Here is a 14,109-nt window from a genome sequence, read left to right as displayed (position 1 = left end):
ATTAGATTAAAATAAATTTACATATATATCAAGTTTATTATTAAAATCTAGTCACATCAGTAAACAAAATTATTTGTGAAAGAGAATGTTACTCTGGTTTTTGAACTCAGAGTAGACCTCTTTGGCTGATCAGAACACAGAGTTATTGTCTGCTTGTCAAGTCACAAATCTATTCCTTAGAGCTAATAAATGGTTAGTGTTCAAATACTATGTTTTATCTGACTCCCACCTCATAAAGCTACTATACATAATACTAAATTATACAGCATTGAGCAGGATCAGTCTCCTGACTCCTCCATCTTATGGAAAGAAAAACAAACCTAGTAATTGATGGTAGAAAAGAAGGAAAATAAACTTATTTGAAAACAAACAAAATGGGCTATAAAGTTTGTTAAAATGTAATAATAAAAAAACTCATACAGCATCAGCTACTGCATCCAAAGAACTGCCCTGGAACAAAAAGGAAAATAATTCAGTTTCCACTGGAGAGGTGAGATACGGGGTTTTCTTTAAATTAGAATTTGCAGTGGAGTGAGGGTTTGCTGAGTGCAGGGGAAGCTGTATCAGCAAAACCTGGCTCCCAAAGAGCTGCTGTCCCTGTGCTCACAGAAGACATGAGCTGCTCTCTGTGTTCCTCCCTGTGAAGCAGTTCCTGCCTAAGTGGACAGGATCCCAATCCTATTGAACTGTGGCAGCCTTTAGGGCAAATGAGGAGCTGAATCCATTAGTGGCCTCTCAGCTCTGGAGTAAAAGACACCATTAACCACTTAGTGCCTACAGAAAGTGGGAATCCACACACAGGTTGGCATCCCAAGCTCTGAACTAATGCAGAGGACTGACTTCAGTTCCTCACCCAAACCACTGTAAAATAGGTGGTTTAGCTTTTTTTTAATCATAAGTGCTTGAGCAGCAACAAGAAATGTATCATAAAGCCATGAGCAGTTCTAATATACCGAAAATTCTATTTAATATTCACCAAAATATTTCTTATCCCTCTTGCTCTCTCCCAAACTTACAGTTAAAATAAGATTCAGCAGCAACAGTGTCATCTGTTGTGAATCTCTGGTCATTACCTTCAGCTGGTCCATGACCAGCTGTCTGCTGGGTCCAGGCCAGCCTAGGGCAGTCAGCAGTTTAAGGATTCCCTGAGCCAGAGGGTCATCTGGACAACTGTCTAATCACCCATTTGCCTTGATTTTACAGTCTCTTTCTCAAGGCTGCACTTCTGGCCACCAAATCAAATCACATTTCACTGGGTGTCACATGAAAATGCTTCACTGTTTTTTTCCAGGTTCGTTTGTGCCGTGGAGAAACAGTTACAGGCATTCCCTGGTCATGTCTCCCAACACTCCTGATTTTCTAAGCCTCTTGTTGCCTTTCAGTCATCCCTTTCCCAAAGAGCTTTGGCCTGGTTATCCTTTCCTTTCCTAGTAGTCATTTCACTCTTCTGATCATCCTGTCTCCCAGTTCTCCTCCTTCACTGGCCATTCCAGCTGTTCCTTTGCTGGGATGGGACAGCCAGAACTGCATTCCAGTTCGAGGTCAGCACTGTGTGCTGGAGGTTTATGTAGTAGCATAAACATTTCTATTTCTGTCTTAATTCCATGACTCAGAATTGCTGATTTTCTCTCAAATGTGAAAGATTTTGGAAGAACCTCTTGTGTGTGTGGACTGTGGTAACTAAATTGTGTCTCTTTCATTGAAAATGCACTGAAAATTCCTAAAGTGTCAAAAATCCCAAATTAGTGAGTCCAGTCTCAGCAAGGAGCCTAAAGACCCCCTAACTCAAGATTCTGTAGTTAAACTGGAGCCAGCTTTGCCTTGGAGTTCTCAATCCCTCCCATCTGTGCCAACGGGCTCTGCTCCTACATGTCCTGGGATTGCCAGTTGCTCTGTTCAAATATTTCCTTTGTTTTTGTCCATCTGATCTGAATCCAGGCTGGATTGTTTTACATTTCAGTACTGATTAATTATATTACAGTAGTGTCTACAAATAATACAAGTGGACAGACAAAGCTGAGCAGGGGAGGGATGAACTAGAGGATTGACCTCACAGCGCATATATAATGTATTTCAAATACCCATTTTTCAATATTAAAGTTGTTTCTTCCCCAGTAGAAAAAATAAACAGCAACAGCTTCTCCAGTGTGAGTTTTCCAGCTGTGTTATATTTAGTTTTCAAAATGATGTGGCTGTATCCCCAATTATGTCATCTTTTTACATAATATATTTAAAGGTTCTTTTTCATCACGCTGCTAAGAACCTGTATTCAAACAGTTTAGGATAATGAAGTTCCTAATTTCTCAGGTAGAATCTCTGAATATGTTGAAAAGGGAAAAATCAGAATGGAAAAAAAATATTTTTTTTTTTTTTAACTAGTTGCTCTTTGCATGGGGCTTTCATATTTCTGCAGCTGATCCCAATGTGGATTAGGGATAATAAACAGCCTATTAATGGAGGCCTGAACTAGGAAATGGAGTTTGAATCAGCAGCAAAATTCAATGGCTGGCGAAGGTTAATAACTCCATTACTATCAGCTCTATTTTTGAGCCGTTTGAAGAGCTGGGTGTTAGCCTTATCTTACTCCTCATTAATTGAGCTAATAGAACCCCAGTGACCCCACCATGCTGCCATTATCTGAGAGTTTACCAGACATGGACTGGAATACTTATCACTGAATATGTATTCCTCAGATTCATTTTTATATCAGAAATATTTTTGTTAAAGATTAGCTCTCCTCAGGTTTCTTTTTGCCTTTTCGTTTCTTCGCTGCCTCTTGCAACAGCTACATATTTGGAAATTACATGTAAATGACTTAATTAAATTCCTATCAAGGAACAAGCTAAATCCCAAAATAGTTGCATCAAGGAAACATAATAGTGATTGAATTATTCTGACATGGAAAAATCTTACAGAGCATTTTTAAAACTTTGGCCTAATTTAAATGATGGATATTAGATGTGGTTTTAATTGATGGCATACAGAAATCTGATGAGTAGCGAAGAAGAAATGTTATAATTATATCTTATTTTCTCCTTATTTTCAGGGTGAAAAAATTATGTGGTAATCAAGGTACTAAATCAGTACAATAAAATTAGTCTTTACCAGGGAGAGAGAGAAACAATAGGAAAAGTCCAAGTGACTTACGTAGGATTTGGCTTAATTCATGAAGTAGTAAAAATAATAGGCAGAATAATTCTCTGTTTCAATCATTCCCATTTTTTTCTCAGCCCACTCTTACCAGACCATTCTGTGGTTGCTGGTTTGGTGACTGTTGTTTTCCCTAATCCTGATGGGTTTCCTTTCATTATCCCTCTGCATATCGGTGCTGCCACCTCAGCTGGGCTCTTCCTCCTCCGTGACGTGTTCAAATCAAACAGGCTTTTGGTAAAAGTGGGATCTGAAGGAGCAGGATCTCTCTGAGGTCAGTGGGGTGCTTATGAAACAGAAGCTTATTTTGGGAAGTGGGTTTTAGGTGATGAATTTTTGTCTTCCCCATCCCAGCAGAGGTACTCACCCTCTTACCTTTGGGGACTGCACCCTCAGCTGTGCTCTGAGGGACCTCAACACCCTGGCCCCAACCAAAATCCCAGCATTTACTGGGCAAAATCAGGAATCTTCCTTTCACCTGGACTGGCAAATGACTCGTCTGCTTCACCCAGTGAGTGGCATCAGTTTAATCCACAGTTCCTTTTCCGTGCTACAGGAGTAATTAAGTTATTGTGTTATCTCTTGATGCAAGTGCTGGGAGACTTGATCATTGGCAAGATTTTCCTGAAGTCATGTGTCTTTGTTTCCTGATCTGCCTCTGTTGCAAGAGGCATCGCTGAGCTCAGCGTAAGGGGGAAAATCTCTCAGGGGATCTCTCACCTTCCCTGAACCAGCTGGGCACAGGAAGGTGTGCAGGGCTCTGGTGTGAGGCTCTGTTCAACACACCCACACGTAGTGCAAAAAGTCCCATACACAGAGTTTTGCCCACAGAAAATCAGTGGAAGCAGCTCCTGACCTATATTGGTACCATAAGAGCCTTTCTCTCCTGGGGAAGGGCATTAATATGCATCTTGAGCCAGCAATAGCAAAACATCAAATGCAATTTTAAAATCATTCTAGGGGCTTTCTGGAGGATGCTGCATTTGCTGTCACAAGCTGATTCTGCTCCAACAAGAATAGGAGGTATATTTGGCTTCGGTTGTGGGAGGCAGGGATTATTTTTAGAAGTTACCTCATCTCATACAAGCTCCTTTTGATGGCTGGAGTTTGTTTGGTGAAATCCTGGATGCAGCAATTAAGGAGATCTCTGATCTCAGCAAGCTTCCGAAGCCTCCAGGAAGAGAAAGAAGAAAAGCTTCTACTTCTAAGTAAATATTTTTGGTTTTATTGTTATTTTTAAGGACCCAAAACCACATGCACAACCCTTTCATTCTTTTTGCTGCTTAAAGAAGGGTTTGTTTTTGGGGGATTTTTTTGCAGTAGCTATCTCTAACAAATAACAAACGTTAGGAAACCTGAAGAGTTTCTGTCCTGATTGCCCTTATGTTGGAACTGTTTTTCTTGGAAGTTACCACCAGTATCAAGGCTGCCTTTCTGAACTCAGTACTGAACTGAATAGAGAAAACTCTGTAAAAGCAATAGAGTCTGGGCTACTTTTCATGTTTTTGGCAATGGTAGCAAGTTTTAGACAAGGTTAACCAAACCAGCAATGTCTCTGCTTTTTCCACATGGGAACACAGTCGAACTGGGAAAGTACTGGGCTCGATGTTTGTGCTTTCAGTGCTTCCTCCCAAAGTGCTGGGAAGTCTCCATGCTCTCCAGGCACAGCTCCCAGCTCCTCCTTTGGCTGCCAAAATTAGATGCCTGTGTAGCAGCAGCAATTTGATCAAGGTGACTTTGAGTCGGTGACATTGGGTTGTATTTGAATTTTGAAGAGTCCAAAAACTTTGATGTCAAATTTAACATTACAGGAAGCTTTTTGTTGGAACACTTGCCTCTGCAGTTTGGAAGGAGCTACCTAAGCCAGGCAACACTGCAGAAAGAGGCAAGATCACAGAAGTTTGGTCAGCTCCCCAAAAGTCCTGTGTCCTTCCTGTTCCCCCTGACTTCTGGGCAAAGAACTGGCTTGTGTCCCTACAGACCAAAACTGTTTACTGTGGGGGCATTATCTGAGATTGTTTCTAGTTCCCAGAAAAAACTGAGGATTTTTACTGACCCTTGTAGCCAAGTTCTCATGTTTGCTTTTAAACCTTTCCTGCACTACTCAGGAAGCTGAGCTGAGGAGAACATTGGAAAATCTCATGTTTCCATCTTGTCAGGGGAAAACATGTTGTTCTGAGAGGAGATCTGAGAACTGCCTGAAAGAAGAACCAGACTTTTAAAATCCTAGTTCACAATGACAACTTCATGGTACTAATCTCTACAAATCAATAAGGGTTGTTCAGGACGTTCACCTAAGACACGACTTTTGTTTAAGGAATGAAAAGAAACAACCATGGAAATGAAAGTGTTATTTAAATAGTAGCCAAGTCATCTAACTGTGGTTTTCCCCTCCGCCCTCTCTTTGCTTAAGTCTTTATTCACACATTTTGGGCACCGAAGAGCACCCCCAGAGCTCACTGAACTCTCTAGTCCTGCCTTCCCTGGGGTCTCCCACTTTGCTGTCCGTTTGTCTTGCTGTCCATGGCTGACTCCGGCTGGGATCCAGCGATGCTCCAGGTGCTGTGGGAGTGCTGTAGCTCTGGCCCTGAGGGATCATCCTGCAGCTCTTCTCCAAGGCTGTTTGCTACAGAGTCACTTTAACAGTTTTGCTAAGATGGGGCTGTAAGAAAAAGCTGTGGCTGCACAGTCATGCACCATCAGTGCATTTCGAGGAATGTAACACTGATTGGTCTCTCAGGGTAAAATATGATGTGCTTTTTCAGTTCTGATTATTTCTTCATGGTCTAAAGCAGTCATTTGCAGCATTTCACCTTAATTAACTCAGCAGTTCGCACACAAATAAGAACCATATACATGCAAGTCTGATTTTGTAGCATTTAGGAGCTTTTTGTAAGGAAGATGCTGGTTTCAAGATCTGACTGGAACCAGAAAAACTTCTGAAAAATAAATGAGGGAGAAAAACTTTAAATATAAAGGTGCTGCAGCATTTTTATTTAATTTACCAATACATTTACTTTGCATTGGGTAAGAGAACACATATAGATAAAACTGGTGAGAGTTTTGCATGTGTGAACACTGGATGAAGGAATTTAGTGTGTGAGAAAGCACAAGGGGAAGGGAGGGCTGGCAAGTGTTGTCCAGCATCTCACATCCTCTCAACCTCTTACCATTTACTTCAGTGGTGTGGTAGCAAGATCTGGCTGAATATTGTTCTGACTAAATGTAGTAAGGCCACCCTTATGTCTGTACAGGTTAAAACTCAGTTTATGAACTATAATTACTAGAATTCAGGATTTCTGGATTAAAAAAACTCGGGCAGGATTGTGCCAGCTGTGCTTTGATTTAGTGGTCTCTTTGGATCTGAGACTAATCCCAGGGTAAGGCTTTACTCAGAGCTGGTGTGGCTGGCAAAATTGGCCCACCCTGAAAATCATCAGCAGAACAGGCACTACACTGCTTTTGCTTGGATTCTCCAGGCTGAAGATCTGGGAAGACAAGTGCATCAGTCTGTAGCAAATACAATACAGCTTGGGTGATTAAAACTGACAACTAATATTGCATATTGAATGGAGACTAGTTTGTCATTACCATGAGGATTAGAAAGTGTAATCTTCATTAAAACATCGGTGGATTTACTGCTGTTTGCCTTGGAACAAGATATTTGCTCGGAATTTTCTAGTAAGTAAATTTAGTAAGTGCAGGGCAATTTAAGAGAGCAGAACTGAATACTGTCATAGCTTATCCTGCAGGAGAGATGTAGGAATGATCCCTTATGTCTGACAGATGCACTGGGTCTAATTCTATTGCCTTGGATCACCTGCAGTCACACAAATGTATTAATCACTATCACTTAAATTGGCTTCCTTTGGCTCTGGTGTAAGTGGTGACCCAGGGTTTTTGTGCCATGCAAGGATCATATTTTCTGCCCCCAAATTCATTCTCCTTAAAAAATTCCCTGTTATGGAAAGCTGTCCTTTTAAGGCTTTAAATACATTTTGTGAAAGGCTTTTATCTGTCCCACAGAGGCTTTTAAATTTATCCTTTTCTAACACATTCTGTCTTTCTGAGCTCAGTAAGACACTGCCGTGCTTTGCACATGGTAAAAATAATTCTTAAAAAAATTGTGGTCGAATATTGTTCTGATATAAATGCTGATTAATATCCCACTGATACACACTGGGTGAACAAGCCACTGGACAGTCTGTTCTTTTCATAGAACTGGCCAAACCTCAGGGTACAGTAGGTTAAAAGAGTAATTGTTTCATTTAACCTTCTGGTAAATGCTGCTACTTCTGTGAATATAATTTAAGGTGATTTTTAGGCCTAGTATATAGGAAGAGTTCCTCCTCATATACTTGCAGTGAAATAAAAAGATTCATATTGGCCATGAACGTGCCCCAAAGTTAAAGTAAAAAGAGACAAAATAAAGATATAATGTGGTTTCTCAACCCCCTGAGTCCTGTGGGCTCCTCAGATTGACATGAATTTTTCCTAACAGGGTTTGCAGTAAAACACTAAACTGTCAAAGCCAAGTGGTGGTGGCTATGGGGAACCTGCCATATTTTTGTAAAGTTTACTTTCTCCTTTTAAAAGTGCAGTTTCCTCACAGAACTCTGTCTCCAGTTGTACATTTCTAATCTCCATGGATGAGGCTGCACGGGATTAACTGGCACAGGAACAAACCCCAGGGTTTCATTCCACCAGCCAGAATATAATCTCAGCTTGGAAATTTGTTGCCACACTTTTTTCTTTAAAAGTGTTACTGCCAGTCCATTCAGCTGAATCCAGGTTTTATTAGCTTTCCATTGCTGAAATGCATTTTGCTTTGTGGTGATGAAAGAATTCAGTGTATTCCAGTTCTGTAATTAGAATCACCGAATCCTAAAGGTCCTCAAAATCCTTAAAAAGGTTGGAAAAGACCCTTAAAACCATCAAGTCCAACCATCAGCCTGGCACCACCACCATGTTCACCACTAAACCATGTCTTCAAGTGCCAGATCCACACGTTTTTTGAACACTTCCAGGGGCGGTGGTTCCACCACTTCCCTTGGCAGCCTGTTCCAATGCCTGACCACCCTTTCCATGAAGAAAATTTTCCTAGCATCCAACCTAAACCTCCTCTGTTGCAACTTGAGGCTGTTTCCTCTAGTTCTTACAGCAAGTAACTGTTACTCAGAAAAAACCCATGCAATGAAACGCAGGAACCCCAGTGATGGCAGGAGAGAGGGCTGGACACAATGACCAGGGAGATGGAGGATCAGATTCAGTTCTTAAGGTCTCCTGGCTGCATATTTGCATTTCAGACCTGGCAAGTTTGATTAGTACAGCTTCCAAAGTGTCCTGTCTGCCAAAGCTTGAGAGTATCTTCGTAGGATTTCTTAAGCATGGTGTTGTTTCACTGCTGAGAGCGGGAGAGCTCCAGAGTCAAGCGGAATGTTTGGGTTTAGGTCCTTCCTCATAGAGAATTTCTCCAGTTGTTCCTAACTTTCTCCTCATGATGTCTTCCTCTTCCCCACCCCTACCTGACCCTGCTAGAGCTCTCAACTGTTGTTTTACCTTGTTGATGTTTTGTCTATATTTGCTTTAACCAGATGCCCCTCTTTGCATGCAGCACTGGGACTCATCCCCTCTCTCCTATCAACAATAATTAGCCTTGTAAGACTAATGGAAGAAATCGTGTCTAATTACCCTGTTGAAGGCCCAATTATGTTATTAACATTTGTGGGCTATAAGCTAATGATGAGGAGAGCCTCTCATTTGCATAGCATTAAGTTAATTGAGCTGGAAGCTATGGGGTGGAGAGCAGTGCTGATAGCAGGATCCTGTTACAGAATGGATAATGATGACCGGAGCAGGACGATTCACCTGACAGGTTTATTAATTAACAGCTATCTGATTACCTCAAAGAAATGGCAAGTGGCAGTGCTTCTGAAAGAAGCTGCAGTATTTTTTTTAATGAAAGATGTGATATCACTGTGGATATTCTGGGGTGATTTATGGTAATGGCACTGTGAGCTCGTTCCTGGAAGCTGACACAAAACCCTGCTCTGGGTTCCTCCCTGCCCTTTAAAAAGGTTTAGTATTTCTGAATATGCCTAATTCTTACCAAGTCTGTGCCAGTGAGTTGGGGTGGTTGCATGAACCATAAATCTTTAATTGTTATGTAAGCTGGAAGTTTTGCCCTCGGAAGAAGCAGAGGATTTGATTGTGTAAAAGGTGCTTTTCATTATGGGAGGATTCTGTGTTGTGTTAGGGAGAGAATAACTATAAACATTCAGCTTTCCACGTTTTCCTGATATGTGCAAACTGCAAGTGGAGGTGAGTGCCCTTACCTTCAGTTTATTTCTGGGAACAAACAGTTATGCAAAGTGGTTAAGCCTTTTAAGGAACAGGCATCTTTGTTTAAAACAGTTCTAAGAAGAAAAATCCATCTCTTTCTTTTTTGTTAGATATCACATTCTGTCTGATTAATTCCAAACACATTGTAATTCATAACAGATTTAGACAGAGTCTTGTTTGAACTAGAGTATCTTTTAGAGGAAAAAATCACTCTTTAAAAGTTGCCTGTGCAATCAATCCAAGCCTGAATAACTTACTACACAGTTATTCATGATTAAAACCCCACACTCAGTTCTGAATGTATCTGAATGTCAAATATAGTTTCCATTCAGCAGGTCTTTTATGTTTTTTTCCTCTACACTGAAGAGCCCAGTGTTAATCTCATGAACTCCAGACCTTATCTAGTGACTAAGATCCCCAGTTCATCTTTGAACAACCTTTGCTCAGGAAAAAAAGAAAACATTACAGATTTTAACCTTTCAGATAATGAAAGGTTAAAATGTTTAGGTGGCCTGGTGATTAGTGTTTCAATAGTAACAGACTTGTGAAGAGTAGAGACCTGTAGATAAAATATATTCATCATTACTTCCATAGAATATCCTGAGCTGGAAGGGACCCACAGGGATCATCGAGTCCAACTCCTGGCCCTGCACAGACACCCCAACAATCCCACCCTGTCCCTGAGAGCGTTGTCCAAACACTCCTGAAGCTCTGGCAGCCTTGGGGCTGTGCCCACTGCCCTGGGGAGCCTGTTCAGTGCCCAACCACCCTCTGGGGGAAGAACCTTTCCCTGAGATCCAACCTGACCCTGCCCTGACACAGCTCCAGCCACTCCTGAGGACTCCAAGAGTATCCTCCATCTCCTTCCAGCCTGTGATGGTTCAGAGCTTATTGCCCACAGCTGTGTAGAAATCAGTGAAAAACCTTGTTCAGGAAAACCAGCACAATGAATAAAAACCTTTAATGGAATTTAAACCTTCCATCCTCCCCGTCCTCATTAGCTTTCTGTAATCACCAGCCCACGTAATCAGCGTGGATAGAAATATCTTTACCATATAAATTGGATTTTCTTCAAGGTGTTCTGTAGTTCACCACAGTGCCTGGCTGTGTAAAATAGACAAACAGAGCATCGAGATCTGATAGAGCAGGAATTATGTATTTAATTCAGTGTTCTGTATAGAGTGCTCATAAAAGCTTGATCATGATAGAGGGGACAATAAACATTTGAGAACATAAATATTTCTGTAGGAAATGGCTTTGTGAAACATTTAGTTGTAGAGTAATAAGAACAACAGAGAAAATCAGGATAACAGAAATCTCAAGGTACTGATCTGATGGGTTGTATATGTTGCAATGATAATAATGTTGAGGGAGAGTTTTTATGGAACCAGTAGCACCAAATACTGGTGAGTACAAATTGAGTCCTGCCCTTTTTACTAATGAATTCATTTTCATGTGCTTGCCCCACTTGCTGCCTCTGCTGCTCCAAAATTCAGCTTTAAAGCTGAAAAGCAGTGGGTGGCACCTTGGGGGGCTGAGCTGCTCCTCTGCTTGGACACAGGGGTGTAAGTCCTCTGAATTTGTGTGAGCTGTTTTGAGCAAAACCTTGGAATCTTGGGCCATGCTCAGATGTTCCAAGTCTGCAGAAGGCCAGGCAGTGCTTGTGGCCAGCATGAACTGCAAGAAAAAATGCACCTGTGTGAGGATTTCAAGGGAAATCCTTGAAACTCTCTCTCTTTGTCTTTTGTTTTTCTGGAACATCCATTCCTTGTGTATTTAGGCATCAGTCCAGCCAGACAACACCCAAGGAAATATATTTTGGGAAAGCACACATCAAAAAGTGTTTTAAATGGCCAAATTGTAGTACAAACCATTCTGGCAACACAGCTGGTGCTCTGTCAGTCTGGAGGGTAGAAAATATGAAGAGAACCCGTAAGAAAAATAAAAGCAACCCAGGAATAGCTAATCAGGTTAGAAGGGATGTTTTGGCTGCAAGGATTTTGAGGGCTGTAGAGAAAAAGAGAATAAGATTAGAAAATCTTTGTCCATCCTGTGTGACAGATGTGGGAGAAGATGGAATCGTTTGTTACTTCTCTTTTTTTTCCTCTGCAAACAGCAGCAGCAATGAGCTGGCAGGCACAGTGAAATGCAGTTAGCAAAAGTAATGGGAGTTGAAAGTTTGACCTTTTGTGATGGAAATTTGATATGAAAAAAGGGTCTTTTGATAATTTCTCTATCCAATCAGATATGGGAGATGTCTTGATCCTGTTTCCTCATTTGCATGCTGACTGATCTCATTTGAAAACCCAATCATTCAGAAATATTGGGACGTCAACAGAAATGTTACAAACAAGGAGTTGTTTTATCTGAAAGGTCTGCAGGATGTCATCTCTTGTTTTTCACTCCAGTGGCCTGATCTCTTCTTCATGATTCCATGTTTTTATTGGCAGGATAAGTTGAACATATTGAAATGCAAATAGCTCTTTCCACATCGAACCAAAATATAGGAGCTTTTCCTGTGTGATTGATTATATCCAGGGCACTTCAAAAGAAACAAAGAAAATACTTTCAGCAGTGCCTCTGATTCCTTGACATTGCCAAGTTCTGACGTTTCCTGTTTGCAATCACTGGCACAGAGTGATTCCTGAGCCTGGGCTCACCTCTGCTCTTCCCCCATGTAAGACCCACATTGCTGCCTCTCCCTGTTCCTGGGATGTGCCTGAGCTCACTTTGGCTACACAAACACACTTTTTTGTTATTAATAAACACTCTTTGTTGCTGTCCCAGGTCCTGCATGCATTTAGTGGATTTTGCCAAATTGCAGAGGTGTTTAATCCAACAGTGATAGAATTCAAAGCCTCCCAAGATCACACATTGGCTTTCAACCGTGTGTGGAACTGTCCAGATGATTATCTGCCTCATCAGATTTCAGAGCCGAGGCACTGCCCACTTAGGAGAGTTTAGGATCAACTTTATCTCCCAGACAATTTAACCTTTCTATTTTCTAGAACAGGCAATCCAATTTCCATTTTACTCCACCTCCCAGTGGGTTAATGACAAGTTTTCCCACTGTGTGAGTGGTGTCATTATCCCTAATTTCAGAGCCTACCTATTAAATTAATTTCTTAAGCCAAAATTTTGCATTACTTAACCCAGAAGCTTGGCACAAATTATCAACATGTGGTAACTCTCAATAAAGAAAATGACTTAAAAATAATATTTTTTTTGCATACTACTTTTTTAAAAGCAGGGTCAAGCTATATGAGAAATCTTTTTTCTTTAGTAGCCCAAGATTTTTTTTCCCACCTGTTTCTCCACCTGGACAACCTCACCCCTAGCCTGCTAATCTGAGTACTGTCCTGGGAAAAGGGATGTTCAGCTCCTTCTTTCTGGGGCTACTTAGGCTTGCTCTGCTTTATAGAAAAAGGTAAGTATTCACTGACTGTAGGTCTCTTGCCTCCCTGGTGAACACCTGCCTTGGCCTGCAAAGACATTCTGCTTTTCTGGTGGAGGGCACTCCACAGGGATTGCTTTCCAAAGCCAAATCCTGGAGGGATAGGGAGAAAGGGGATGAACCAGATTATAAGCTTTACATAATAGTGTATCTTGAAAGTCATTGAGTTACTGTTTGTTCAACACTTTGCAATGCAAAGCTCTAAATTAAACAAGGGGTCAGGATTTACTGTGGTGTCCCCCAGGTGGGTGACAATACACCTTGTTAGGGACCCTTGGAGGTCTGCAGTCATTGCTGAGCCACAGAAAGAGAATATTCACCCAGCTTGTTGTTTATTCAACAGATTTCAGGGCCTAACCACATGTGTGGGATGTTTATCTGATGGCACCTAATTTCTTCAGCAATACCTGTATTCTGTATATGGGCTTGGGATTTCGCTGCTGGAGGAACGTGCCTGTTTTGGCTGAGGACAGGAGTAACTTGACTGATAGGCCTCTTCAAATCCAGAGAATCCTTTTCATCAAACCCTGTGCCCTGTCAGCTGTGGGGGAGTGCTTTGTGAAACTGCAGGAATGGCAAATTACCCCATTCCTTGTGTAATAAACTGAAGTTGTTGGGATGAGTAGCTGGCACAACTCAGCAGTTCTCTGAATTAGACACTGAGCATTCTCCCAGATGGGAAATCAGCCTCCTTCATCTCTCATGTATTTTAGAATATCAAACCATGTAAATTTAAACACCATATATTATTCTTGATAACCACAGCAATCTAGCTCTTCCTTGCTGGATTTTTTTAGATATACTCCCCTCTCCATCTTCTCCTTTCACTTCTCAGTATTAAAAACAAAAAGCAGCTCATCGTACCAATATTTTCCCCGTGGTGAAGTCAGCATAGAATAGCAGTGTCCAAAAAGTTGTAAAACAAAAGACTATCATATGTTGCACCTTTTAATCATGTAATTGCTGAGTGACATTTAACTCTGAGGCTTTAAGTTACTCCTTTGTCAGCCAGCCTTCTCCTTCTGCCCCTCTCGTCCCTCCCTCCTCCCAGAGCAACCTGCTTTTGCAGAGTAGTGCTTTAACTACACTGAAGTTTGGCTGGGCTTCTACATATTACAGCAGCAACACGAAAGCAAACAATTGAAGTATTTGAGAACAATGAA

General features: G+C 41.3%; 1 protein-coding gene across 5 annotated transcripts in view; it reads left to right on the top strand.

Moving 5' to 3' along the window:
- AK8 (adenylate kinase 8) overlaps positions 1-14,109 on the top strand; it is a 67,565-nt gene that overhangs the window by 42,449 nt on the left and 11,007 nt on the right. The gene's annotated exons all lie outside the window — the stretch shown is intronic.

The sequence above is a fragment of the Neopelma chrysocephalum genome, unplaced genomic scaffold (assembly GCF_003984885.1).
Source record: "Neopelma chrysocephalum unplaced genomic scaffold, ASM398488v2 Primary Assembly neopelma1_74, whole genome shotgun sequence".
NCBI classification, from domain to species: domain Eukaryota; kingdom Metazoa; phylum Chordata; class Aves; order Passeriformes; family Pipridae; genus Neopelma; species Neopelma chrysocephalum.
This window is presented reverse-complemented; position numbering and strand designations above follow the sequence as displayed.